This window comes from Leopardus geoffroyi, chromosome B1 (assembly GCF_018350155.1).
Source record: "Leopardus geoffroyi isolate Oge1 chromosome B1, O.geoffroyi_Oge1_pat1.0, whole genome shotgun sequence".
In the NCBI taxonomy this organism is placed as follows: domain Eukaryota; kingdom Metazoa; phylum Chordata; class Mammalia; order Carnivora; family Felidae; genus Leopardus; species Leopardus geoffroyi.
Window position 1 is genome coordinate 100,650,760 of NC_059327.1, and position 12,220 is coordinate 100,662,979.

A 12,220-nucleotide genomic window follows, 5' to 3' on the forward strand; every position below is an offset into this window, starting at 1 on the left:
GAACACATAGAAGAACATAGAAATCATTGTTAAGAGGGATCATTGTAAGAGTAGGTCCATTCACATGTAAAATGTTGTTTGGATGCTTTAAAAAGTGAGTTCTATGCATACTGTAGGAGGTATAATAATACTGAGTTCTATTCCAAAAATTTCTCATGGGAACCAATTCCATTATTTTTTAAAATTTTTTTAAATGTTTATTTATTTCTGGGGGGGAGGGGCAGAGAGAGAGGGAGCACAGGTTCTGAAGCAAGCTCTAGCCTCCTTTGTCAGCACAAAGTCCGATGTGGGGTTCAAATTCACAAACCGCAAGATCATGACCTGAGCCAAAGTTCAACGCTTAATTGACTAAGCCACCCAGATGCCCCCCCCCACAATCCCATTATTTTATAAGCTCTGCTGTATATCCACATATATAAAATAAATTAACCAAAAGAGGGAAAACAAATATATTGGGGAAAATTGAGTGAAAGAGTTGATCTGAGAAGAAGAAAAACATAAGAAGAAAGAAACTAAACAAAGGAGAAGAAATACGAACTCCTGCTGTAATAATCAACAACCTAGTGAATGCTTACAATGTTCTACTCTAAGTACCATGCTAAGGGCCTTAACTCTATCTCATTCAATCCTCCAACAGCCCTACTATTATTTTTCCCATTTTACAAGTAAGAAAACTGAGGCTTAGTGAGGTTGAATAGCAGAGCTGCTAAACTGAAGCCACGCAGGTAATAAATGGAACAACAGGAGCTGGAATCCAGGGGGTCAGAACCAGTCCCTCTGAGTGAGAAAATGTTGCTCTACTAAAGAGAACAAATCTGGGTTGAAAGCATGCATTAAATGAAGCAGTCCAACCCCCCCCAAAAAAAAAGAGCCCCAAAAGGCTTCCCTGAACACAAATGCCATGACAAAAGGAAAAAAAATCATTTTAATTCTCTTAGAAGGTGTATGTTAAAAACATTGACATCTGCTATTTTCCACCATGTTCCAAAGGGCAGTACCATCAACTATGAAGCATAAGTAACTTGTTACTAATAACAAAGCATCTTGGTTTGTAAATGAAAATTCTATAGGGAAAAAGTAATTTTGCACATCTAGAAGGAAGCTATAATCAACATAGATTACTTTATGTGCATACGTATATCCTCCCATCAAAAAAAAAAATAATAACTGACATGCACATAGGGCTGGGCTACAAAGGAAAAGAATTTTCCTAAAGTTATGACGGAGCAAGTGGAAAAATCACTTTAGAAAAGGCCTCTTGTCAGTAAAAAAATTTCAACCTCGCTGTATCTTTTAATTAGTTAAATAAAGAGAGCAACCAATTGCTCCGACCGGAAGTTTAGTCAACACTTTTTATTCAGAGCTAATAACCTCTACAGCTTCATGGTTCTGAATGTTTATTCATATTTGGGCAGTTAATCTGGGCTATTGGTCTCATTTCTCTATAAAAGGACACTGTTCTGAATATTGTTACATTACACAAACTACAGTTTAATTTTGTTACTTTTTAAATTTTTTTTAAAGCTTATTTATTTATTTTGAGAGAGAGAGAGAGAGATAGCGTGAGGGGGGAATAGCAGAGACAAGGGGAGAGAGAGAATCCCAAGCAGGCTCCACACCATCAGCACAGAGCCCCATGCGAGGCTCGAACTCATGAAACCATGAGATCATGACCTGAGCCAAAACCAAGAGTTGGACACTTAATGGACTAAGCCACCGAGGTGCCCCAACAAACTACACTTTAACTAAACCATAGAATAATGTTGGCTTTAAAATGACCAGCCTTGGGGCGCCTGGGTGGCTCAGTTGGTTGAGTGTCCGACTTCGGCTCAGGTCATGATCTCACAGTTCGTGGGTTCGAGCCCCGCATCAGGCTCTGTGCTGACTGTTTGCTCAGAGCCTGGAGCCTGGAGCCTGCTTCAGATTCTGTGTCTCCTACTCTCTCTGCCCCTCCCCCGTTCACGCTTTGTCTCACTCTGTTTCTCAAAAATAAATAAATGTAAAAAAAAAGAAAAAATTTAAATGACCAGCCTAGGAGACGCTTGGGTGGCTCAGTCGGTTAAGCATCTGACTCTTGATTTCAGCTCAGGTCATGATCTCACTGGTTGGTGAGTTCATGCCCTGCCTTGGGTCTGCAGTGATAGTACAGAACCTGCTTAGGATTCTCTCCCCCTCTCTCTGTCGCTCCCAGTTAGTTCTCCCTCTCCCTCTCTCAAAATAAATAAATAAACTTAAAAAAAATAAAAATAAAAAGACCAGTCTATAAGTCATCGTTTTTATACTTCCAATGTCTATACTAATCCAATTAATGAATAATGCCTTTGTTATCATTATTAGTGCTTATTGGTAGCTGATAGTATCATTAAATAATTAATGCACACTTACACTCCAAACATCTTAAAATTCATTCATTCAGCACATCTTTATCAAATGTTTATTTGAACTGAAAGGATGTTTTAGTGATAAATAAAGCACTGAGCTGGAAATCAAGAACCTTACAATGTAGTCAACACCTCTTTTTATCTACTAACTCCTATAATTAAAATGTAAATATTTAAATAAACCAGCAAGCTAATCTTTCAGAATATCTCTAAGCAAAGTTTGTGTCCTAAGGGACAACCTCTCTTCTGTTTTCGGTATATCTTAACCATATTAAGAAACCCAGCCCACATAATAAGATTTCTATTTCTAAGACAGTAGTGAATGCTTGATATTTTTACTTTATATTTCTAAATTCAGCTAAGTTCTAAGTGTTCCTGTGGAGGAAAGAAAACCTACAACAGAAATCACTTGCTTTTTTTAATTTAAAATGTTACATCCTCAAGTCATACTTTCCACAATGAAAACATGTCTACTTGTTGACATGTTCTACTCTAGCTGAAATGACATAATCATTTCAACCCCCTGAATTTAAAATTGAAATGCCTTTTCTTTCTTTCAGAAAAAAAAAAAAAAGAACCACCCTATGATTAAAACTTCCCACAGTTGCTTTTAAAGTGCTTGAACTTAAAAAAAGAAAAAGAAAAAGAAAGAAAGAAAAAGAAAGAAAGAAAAGAAAGTTGTCCTCTATTTTTATCAGAAATTACTCTCCCCACACAGACACTGTGGCTAGCTCAATGAGTGGTTGGCAAGTTAAGTTATTTACAACAGTAGACTTCCCCTCCCTCAATTCCCCCACTCTTTCCAGGAGCACCAGTGGACAGCTGCCTTTGAGGATTTCCTGTCTTGTTCCCCTGCCCCCTTCAAGAACTCATTTCTTTCCCCTTTCCAGCTGTGGCTTCCCTCAAACTGCTGAACTGCACAGAATGTCCTCTTAACCCCACATTAGTTGTCATAAGAAATTGAGTCTACACATGATATAATGTCCAAACAATATCACCTACTCAAATCTTCTCAAAGAAGAGTATCTCCAAATTGCTTTTGAGGTCATTATTTGTCCATCTCTGCAGCCTTTATTAGGCCATTGCCATTATTAAGTTATATATTCACTCAATACTTACTGAACATCTATATTATGCAAGTCACTTTGCTAGGCCTTGCAGGAAAAAATTTAATGCAAGGACACCATGACTGTCCTCTGGGAACTCATGGTCTAGAGGAGGTCAATGTAAGCCTCATAGATCTACTACAGAAACACTACTGAAGTACTAGAACAGAGGCTAGGGCTTCGGAGTGGGGGATGGCAGAGGAAATGGGAGGGTCAGGAAGAGAGTAGGAGGGTAGGAGTTGTTGACACTGCCAAAGAAAGATTTCAGCGATATTTTGAGATCCAGCTAACTGAAAAATCAAAAAGCACAAAAAAATACTGAAATAAAGTTAATAGAGACCACAATTCCAAACAACTATAATACAAATTGGCATTCTTTTTTGGAATAAGTATCAGTCTAACAATATCTGTGTTTATAGTTCTGGGGGAGATCCCTGAGAAAGGCAATAAAAATTCATATGAATCAAGTTTTAAATCATCATCATTGAAAGACATCAAGTATGTTCTCCAGGGACCTAGATGAGCCTGGAGTTTCTCTCTAGCTTATTTATAGTCTAATTGCAACAATCTACACTAATTGGTGCCACTCTCCTTTCAGACAAAGCTCCTTTGGTGGTCTGGATGGCTCAGGTTTAATGAAGCCAGAATGAGGCCTTCACCATATTCTTACAAAGCTCTGCCACTTTCAACAAACATTTGCTGAGCACCCACTACAGGCAAGTATCCGGGCTAAATAAATAAATAAATATGAACAAAATACAGTCCTTATCTTTAAGGAGCTCACAGTGGGGAAAGCCCACCTGTAAACAGTTATCTGAAACCAAACGGGAGAGGCATTGAAAGAGTAAGTAAGGAAAGGAACTTTGGACAAACACAGGAGGAGCCTTTAAATGGAGGAGGGAGAAAAAGGAATATTCCAGAGAGAGCTCACAAGAAGGTGATCTCTGAGGAGCAACAGCAAGTATGCTTGCCTTTTGCTTACAGAGCAGTAACCAAATTTCTAGGAATGAAGTCAAGAACCAAAGTTTAAAGGGGGAAGGGTCAAATTAAAAGAGTTAAATATGCTCTATGAAGGGATTTATACTTTATCCTCTAGGCATTAGGAAGAATTTTAAGTTACTGAAGAGTTTTAAATAAAAATAATTTTAAACAAAACAAAATATATAACAAATGCATAATTTGTTATCTATAATCTAATATTATACTGATATATTGTTATAATTAATATATTAATTACATATGTATGTAATTACTCAGGCAAATTGGTACAAGATAAATGGGAGAAATAAAGCTAAAAGCAGGAAGATGAATTAAGAAACTACTCTAATAGTTCAAATAAGAGATGAGGAGGATTTGAACTTAGTGAAAATTGAAAATGAGAGAAAGAGACAGAAAAATGCTTCAAATGTATAATTGATAAATCTTGATTTTCAGTTACACATGTGAGGCTGAGAAACTAAAAATCTTGGAAGATCTGCAGGTTTCTGACTTGGAGAAGGGTTAGGTACAGAATTACCAGTAAAATATATCAAGCATAATAAAAGTAGAACTGTCTGTGGTGGAAACTTGTTAACTATGAGGTACTCATGGATGATTTAAAAGGATAACTCCAGGGGCGCCTGGGTGGCGCAGTCGGTTAAGCGTCCGACTTCAGCCAGGTCACGATCTTGCAGTCTGTGAGTTCGAGCCCCGCGTCGGGCTCTGGGCTGATGGCTCAGAGCCTGGAGCCTGTTTCCGATTCTGTGTCTCCCTCTCTCTCTGCCCCTCCCCCGTTCATGCTCTGTCTCTCTCTGTCCCAAAAAAAAATAAATAAACGTTGAAAAAAAAAATTAAAAGGATAACTCCAGAAGATACTGGAAAAATTTGTGACAACACCCTTCTCCCTATACAAAGGTACATGGAGGAAGTGGAGAAAGAAATGCAGATTGATTCTTGGACTAAAAATAAACGTAGTTGGAAAATTAAAAGGTATTTGGAGATTAAACAACACACTTTTAAACAACTTTAAACAACACATGAGTCAAAAAAGAAATCTCAGGAGAAATTGAAAAATACAACTTAGCAAAATTGTGGGATGCAGTGAAAACAGTGCTTGGAGGGAAAGTGAGGAAAAGTAAAAAAATCTAAAAATCAATAAACCAAATTTCAACTTCAGGAAACTAGGAAAAGAAAATAAAATTTAATCCAGAGTAGAAGAAAAGAAGTAATAACAATTAGAACAGAAATCAATGAAATTGAAAACAGGAAATAGAGAAAATCAATGAGACCAAAAGTTGGTTCTTTGAAACGATCAGTAAAATTGATAAGCCTTTAGTCAATATAACCAAGAAAAAAAGAGAGAAAACCAAAACTACTGATAACAAAAATGAAAAAGGGGACATCACTACAGATCTCATGGATATTAAAAGAATAATAAAGGAATATTATGAACAACTCTATACCCAGAAATTTGAAAACCTATATAAAATTGACCAAACTTAAAAAACACAATCTGCCAAAACTCACATAAGAAATACGCCATCAAAATATGTCTATATCTATTAAAGAAATTGAATCAATAATGAATAACTTTCAAAAGAGAAGTACCTAGCCCAGATGGTTTCACTGGTGAATTCTACCAAATAGTTAAAGAAGAAATTTTACCAATTGTCTATAATCCCTTCTAGAAAGTAGAAGCAAAGGGATAATTTCCTAAGTCATTCTATGAGAATAGTACTGCCCTAATACCAAAAACAAAGACATTACAAACACCACACACCATATGTCTTATGAACATAGATACAAAAATCCTCCAACAAAATCTAGCAAGTTGAATCCAAGACTGTAGAAAAAGAATTATATACTATGATTAAGTGGAATTCATCCCAGGCATCCAAGGCTGATTCAACATTCAAAAATCAATTAAGGCAATCTATCACATCAGCAGGCAAAAAAATGAAAGAAATCACATAATAATATCAATAGAAGCAGAAAAAGCATTTGACAAAATCCAACACCCATTCATGATAAAAACTCTTAGTGAACTAGGAACAGAAGGGAATATCCTCAACTTGATATAAAGAACATCTACAAAAAATCTCCAGCTAACACAATTTTCAATGGTGAGAAGCTAAAAGCTTTCCCACTATGATCGTGAACAAGGCAAAGATATCCCCTCTTGCCACTCCTTTTCATCATCATACCAGAAGTGTAACTAATGCAATAAGACAAGAAGAGGCTTAAAGGTATACTGATTAGGAAACAAGGAGCAAACTGTCTTTGTTCTCAGATGACATGACTTGTTTATGTAGAAAGTCTAAAAGAACTGACAAAACAAAAACAAAGCAAAAATAATAACAAAAACAAAAACAAAAAAAGAAAAAAAAAACAAAGAATACCTGAAACTATTAAACCATGATAGCAAGGTTGCAGAATACAAAGTTAATGTAGTAAAGTCAATTGTTTTCTTATATACTAGCATAAACAATTAAAAAATTTAAAAAAATTTAAAAAAATACCATTTACCCAAAGGAAATAAAATACTATACTTAGTTATAAACCTAACAAAAGATGTACAAGATCTAAACACTTAAAGGTTAGAAAGTATTGTCCTATTTATGGCTTTCTGCTAAGTTGAGAACTTTTTAGTTTTAAGAATCATGTAGTAGAACATCTTCAGGGTTTTAGTCCATGTAATGAAGCAATTCATTCATGTGAATTAATATAGATTGAGTACTCAAGGTATACAAACCATTGTGCTGGAAACTGAGGATAAGAAGACCAATAAGGGACAGTTCTGATCATATTTAATTAGGGTATTGAAGAGGGAAAAGGAGAGTGAGGAAAAGTCAAAGACGAGAAAAGTTTACAGTGGGATTTGGGCTTATATACCCCTGGTTTGGCCTTCTTTATATTTTATATTTCTTCTGGGGGTGAAGTATAAGAAAATCACCTAAGCCAGTTTACAATTAAAGGTTTCCTATATGAGGAAATCCAACCAGGGATCTGTAAGACAGGAAAAGTGCTTATCTTCCCATTAGAAGCACACTCCAAAGGATTAGGCACATACTTCAAAGAGTGTTTACCCTCCTGTCTCTTGGATGCCGTGGTCTAGTAGCCAGTACTAACACCCCATTAGCACCTCATTAGCCTAGGCTCAAGAATGCTGGAAAAGAGTCCTGGACCTAGGAAGCATCCCTACACTGAAACTAAGAGATTCCTCCATTTTTCTTACCTCTTTTGTAAATGCTCCAATAGTCATCCACCCCCCAAAATAATACATATCTGAGTTCTAGAGTTGGTGTCAGCTAGACATGTATAACAAGGTAGGGCAAATTTTATTTTTAAAAATTTTTTTAATGTTTTTTTATTTTTGAGACAGAGAGAGACAGAGCATGAATGGGGGAGGGTCAGAGAGAGGGAGACACAGAATCTGAAACAGGCTCCAGGCTCTGAGTTGTCAGCAGAGAGCCCGACGCGGGGCTCGAACTCACGGACCGTGAGATCATGACCTGAGCCGAAGTTGGACGCCTAACCGACTGAGCCACCCAGGCGCCCCGAGGTAGGGCAAATTTTAATATGAGGTATCACATATTCACATCTTCCTTTAAAAATACACCAAAAATAAGCATCATGTCCAGGGGTACTTCGGCAAACATGTGTCTCCAAAATCCTTAACTAATAATGAAATTTGCCCTCAACTCCAGATTTTTACAATAATTTCTTGATCTTTTCTGTTTTCTGTATACTACAATTCCTGCTGCCTGTAGACCATTAAACCCAACAATTCACAGCACGACATCTGGGATGTTGCGGACACTGAAATTCCCATACAGCAGTTCAAAACATTCTTTCCCCACAAAAAGCAAAATCATCTCCCTGAAGATTCTATTATTAGCACATGGAATCTGCTTCCACAGCATCCCGTAAGAGAACTGGACCCCCTCTATAAATTTTCCCAGATGCATTTCACATAGTGCCCATCAGACTGAAGAGCCAAACACTCCAACCTAACATAAACTGTACAGTTGCCAGGTAACTGAGATTTTCAGAAACTTTGTGTTATTTGAATGTTAAAGAAAGATCAAGAATTCTATTCTTAAGGGGTAAAAAGAGTGCCACCTCTTGGTGCGTTGTTCAAAAGTATAGTATAGCACTTACTCTCTATAAGTAGCTAAAAAGAAAACTGGAAATATATGATGAAAATGAAACGACTATTATCCCTTTAAATTAATGGACATTACTGATAACAGTGGGTCAGTGCACTTCAAATCTCATCATCCGATTGAAAGGTTAAGATTTCCATAGAGTATTGAGCTGTGATTCTACTTGAGAATTCCAACTAACAAAGAGTGAGAGAAAAAAAATCTTCTTTGATATGCTATCTTTTAAAACACATTCATCAAATAAATATGCTGTCTGCAATTCTAGGCCAGTTGTGTAATCTAAGAGTAGTAGCTGGGGCAATTTACTGAGTATGTAAATTCTATTTTGTGGCTAAGAATCTGATGAGTGATTTAATGAAAATAATACAAATATAATAAAGAAAGGAATAAAAATACAAAAGAGAGACACAATGAAAACTGATAGTTTGTCCCAGCCCTAATGTCAATTACTACATCAACAGTTTCTTCACCGAATGCTCCATTTGAAATAAGTCACGAGAAAGTAATATATGCATAGAGAACGTATAGTCAATAATATTGTAATAACTTTGTATGGTGACAGATGGTAATGAGACTTATCATGGGGATCATTTTGTATGATATAAAATATCAAATCACTATGATGCACAGTTGAAACTAATAGGATAGCTGGTCAATTATACCTCAATAAAAAATGCTCCATTCATAAATCTATGCATTTTTACTCAAATGGACACATATACATTGTTCTGCACCTTCTTTTTTTATTTAAATAGTATATTTCAAGATATTTCCATATCCAAATTGGGATAGATCTACATTTTCTTTTTTATTGCTACATATTATTTCATTATCATTTAACTTTGCTTTGGGTAAATTCTAGTTCAGTAAGCTAGGTATGAAATTTCCATTTTTTCAGAATCTGGCTTTAATGCTGTGGTAGTTTTGTAAAAATAAAGTGGAAGGTTTTTTCTATTCAGTTTCAGAGAAGTGTATAAGGAGCTTTGAAAGATTCACATTTAAAATACCATGAGCTTTGACATTTTTCAAAGGGACAACACTTTAATATCTTTCAACACCATTTGAGTTTTCCCTGTTATGTGGTATCAATTTTAGTCACATGTACTTTCCTAGAAAATCATCCATGTATACAGGTTTTTAAATATTTGTGAAAAAAACTTAAACATATCTTATAATTTCCTCTGTATCTGGTTATTTTTCCTTTGTTTTCTAATTTTGTGTTGTTTGCGTCATCTCCTTTTTCTCTTTAATTATGTTAGTTAGTGATTTATCTGTGTTACTGGGAGATTGATTTATGTATTAGCACTATTGTTTTTCTATATTCTAATATATTAATTTTTGGCATTACTTTTATTAAAACCTTATTTCCTCTTTCTTAAAAACCTTTTTAAAATTAGTTTTGCTGTTTTTTTTTTCTAACTTACTCTGTTACAAGATCATTTCATTCGTCCTTAAGGCCATGACTCTTCTCTTGAGCATGGCTTCAGCTTTAGAGTCTAGGTTTTTGTAATAGTGTTTTATTGTTATTTTCTACATGCTCTATAACTTCAGTGCTGAATTTTCTCTTTAACCTAAAAATTGTTTGAGAATTTGTTCTTCTTGTTACTTTTAATTCTAGATGATTGGGATTTTGTATTTTATTTCTATAATAAATTAGTTTCAGTGTATGACCTGCTACTACATTATGTCCTCTTTTTCTAGTTTGTCCAATTTAGTAAATTCTGAGGTTTTCTTCGTGCCCACACGTAAGTTTGTCTGTTTGTTTTTAATATTCCAAGAGCATTAGAAGTGAGACCATGTTCTCTGATTTCAAGTCAAGGAATTTATATATACATATATATCTTTATGTATATATAGTTTAGGTTTCATCACCATGTACCTTTATAAAGAAAGACACATGAGTATCCTGTTCCTCCATTCTTTCATGTCTATGATGATCTGTGTCCTGTATACTCAAACAGCTCAGCTGGGCCCAAACTTCTCAGATTGTCTGGCAACACTTCCCTTACTTCACGACTTTCCCTTCTTTATTTTTCTTAAATGTTTATTTTGGGAGAGAAAGCACGTGTGTGCATGTGTGCCCACACAAGTGGGGCAGGAGCAGAGAGAGAGAGAGAAGGAAAGAGAGAATCCTAAGCAGGCTCCACACTGTCAAGCCGAGTCTGATGCAGGGCTCTGTCTCACAAACCATGAGGTCATGACCAGAACTGAAATCAAGAGTCAGACACAACGGACTGAACCACCCAGGTGCCTCAACTTTCACTTCTTTGATTTGTTGTTTCCCTTCTGTGGTGACTCATTTCACAAAAGTAATATTGTCTTTAATCTATTTGATAATGTGGAGAACTGTATGTTTGAAATTTTTTTCTAATTGTTATTCTGATGTGAGTTAGTCATCTGTCTTATACAATAAAAATAATAATAATAACTTGATCACTTTCTACATGCTACTTTCTTTTGTCTTCAATACCTGTATATAGATCCCACGCTCATTCTTTTCAGAAAATGATATCTCTGAATGGGGATAGTTCTTTCAGGACCAGTCAAGACTGGTGTGGGAGGAGCCTGGGAAAAAAACTGGGACTGTGAGTATCTTGAATTCAAATATATTGTCTCAAAGTACCTTCTCACTGATTCTACGGCATAAATATGTCTCCTGCATTCAAGTTGCTAAACCTCTATTTTTCTGTCCCCATGCCCAGAACAGAGTGAGGACACTATCTTGCTGCGGCATTGCAAACATCTATGGGTATTGATAACTCCTTAACAGACTATCTTAAAAAATAACGTACGCATTTTTACATGCACATACACTTTTACATTTCCTCATTTTACATACACATAATAAGTGTACTGTAAGTTTTACTGATATAAAGAATGCACAGCATACAATTTAAAAAATAATCACAGAAAGATCCTTGTAAAGTCTCTCTATAGCCAGTTGATTTTCCCAGAATGCTTTTACTGAGTTTTACCAAATTCACACACAACCTGTGGTCATGACTGACAAGGAAATGTGATTCTGACACAACCGTTGGATGATACTTTGTTAGTTAATAAGTAAGACGAAAGCGAAACAGCAAAGACACACATCTGCGAACTTCACTCTCTCATTGGTGACTAGAGCAGCTTACTCACTGAACCAGATAATAGATTCAAACACTAACAGGATATTTCCTCCACATTTTGTGCTGCAGACATGACACTGGTCATTTTAATCAGCATGATTAACATTTTCTCTATCACTTTAAGTCCAAATAATAAACAAACAACAAACCAAGTGCTGATCTTCTGGCATTTACAGATTTTCATGGAATAATACTCCCACCATGGCTAATCTCAAACTACTGAAGTGACATCACTAATCACAGGGTTGGGAGGAAATGCACGGAAGGGCACTTTCATATAACATTTTCACCAATTAGGTGCAATCGATGTAAATTCCTCAAGAACATAGGTAAAAATAAAATATGGTAATTAAGGAGTGATGAGTTTTGAGTACCTATTACCTTTGTTTTTAACATTATTGTAAGTTTATAATTTAATTTTTAATGATTGTATTTAACAATCAACTTGCAAAATTTCAAAC

The 12,220-nt window shown here is 35.6% G+C and overlaps 1 long non-coding RNA gene across 1 annotated transcript in view; it reads right to left on the minus strand.

The window, feature by feature from the left end:
• The window catches only part of LOC123592792, a 144,419-nt gene that overhangs the window by 53,988 nt on the left and 78,211 nt on the right, over positions 1-12,220 (minus strand). The window lies entirely within an intron of this gene.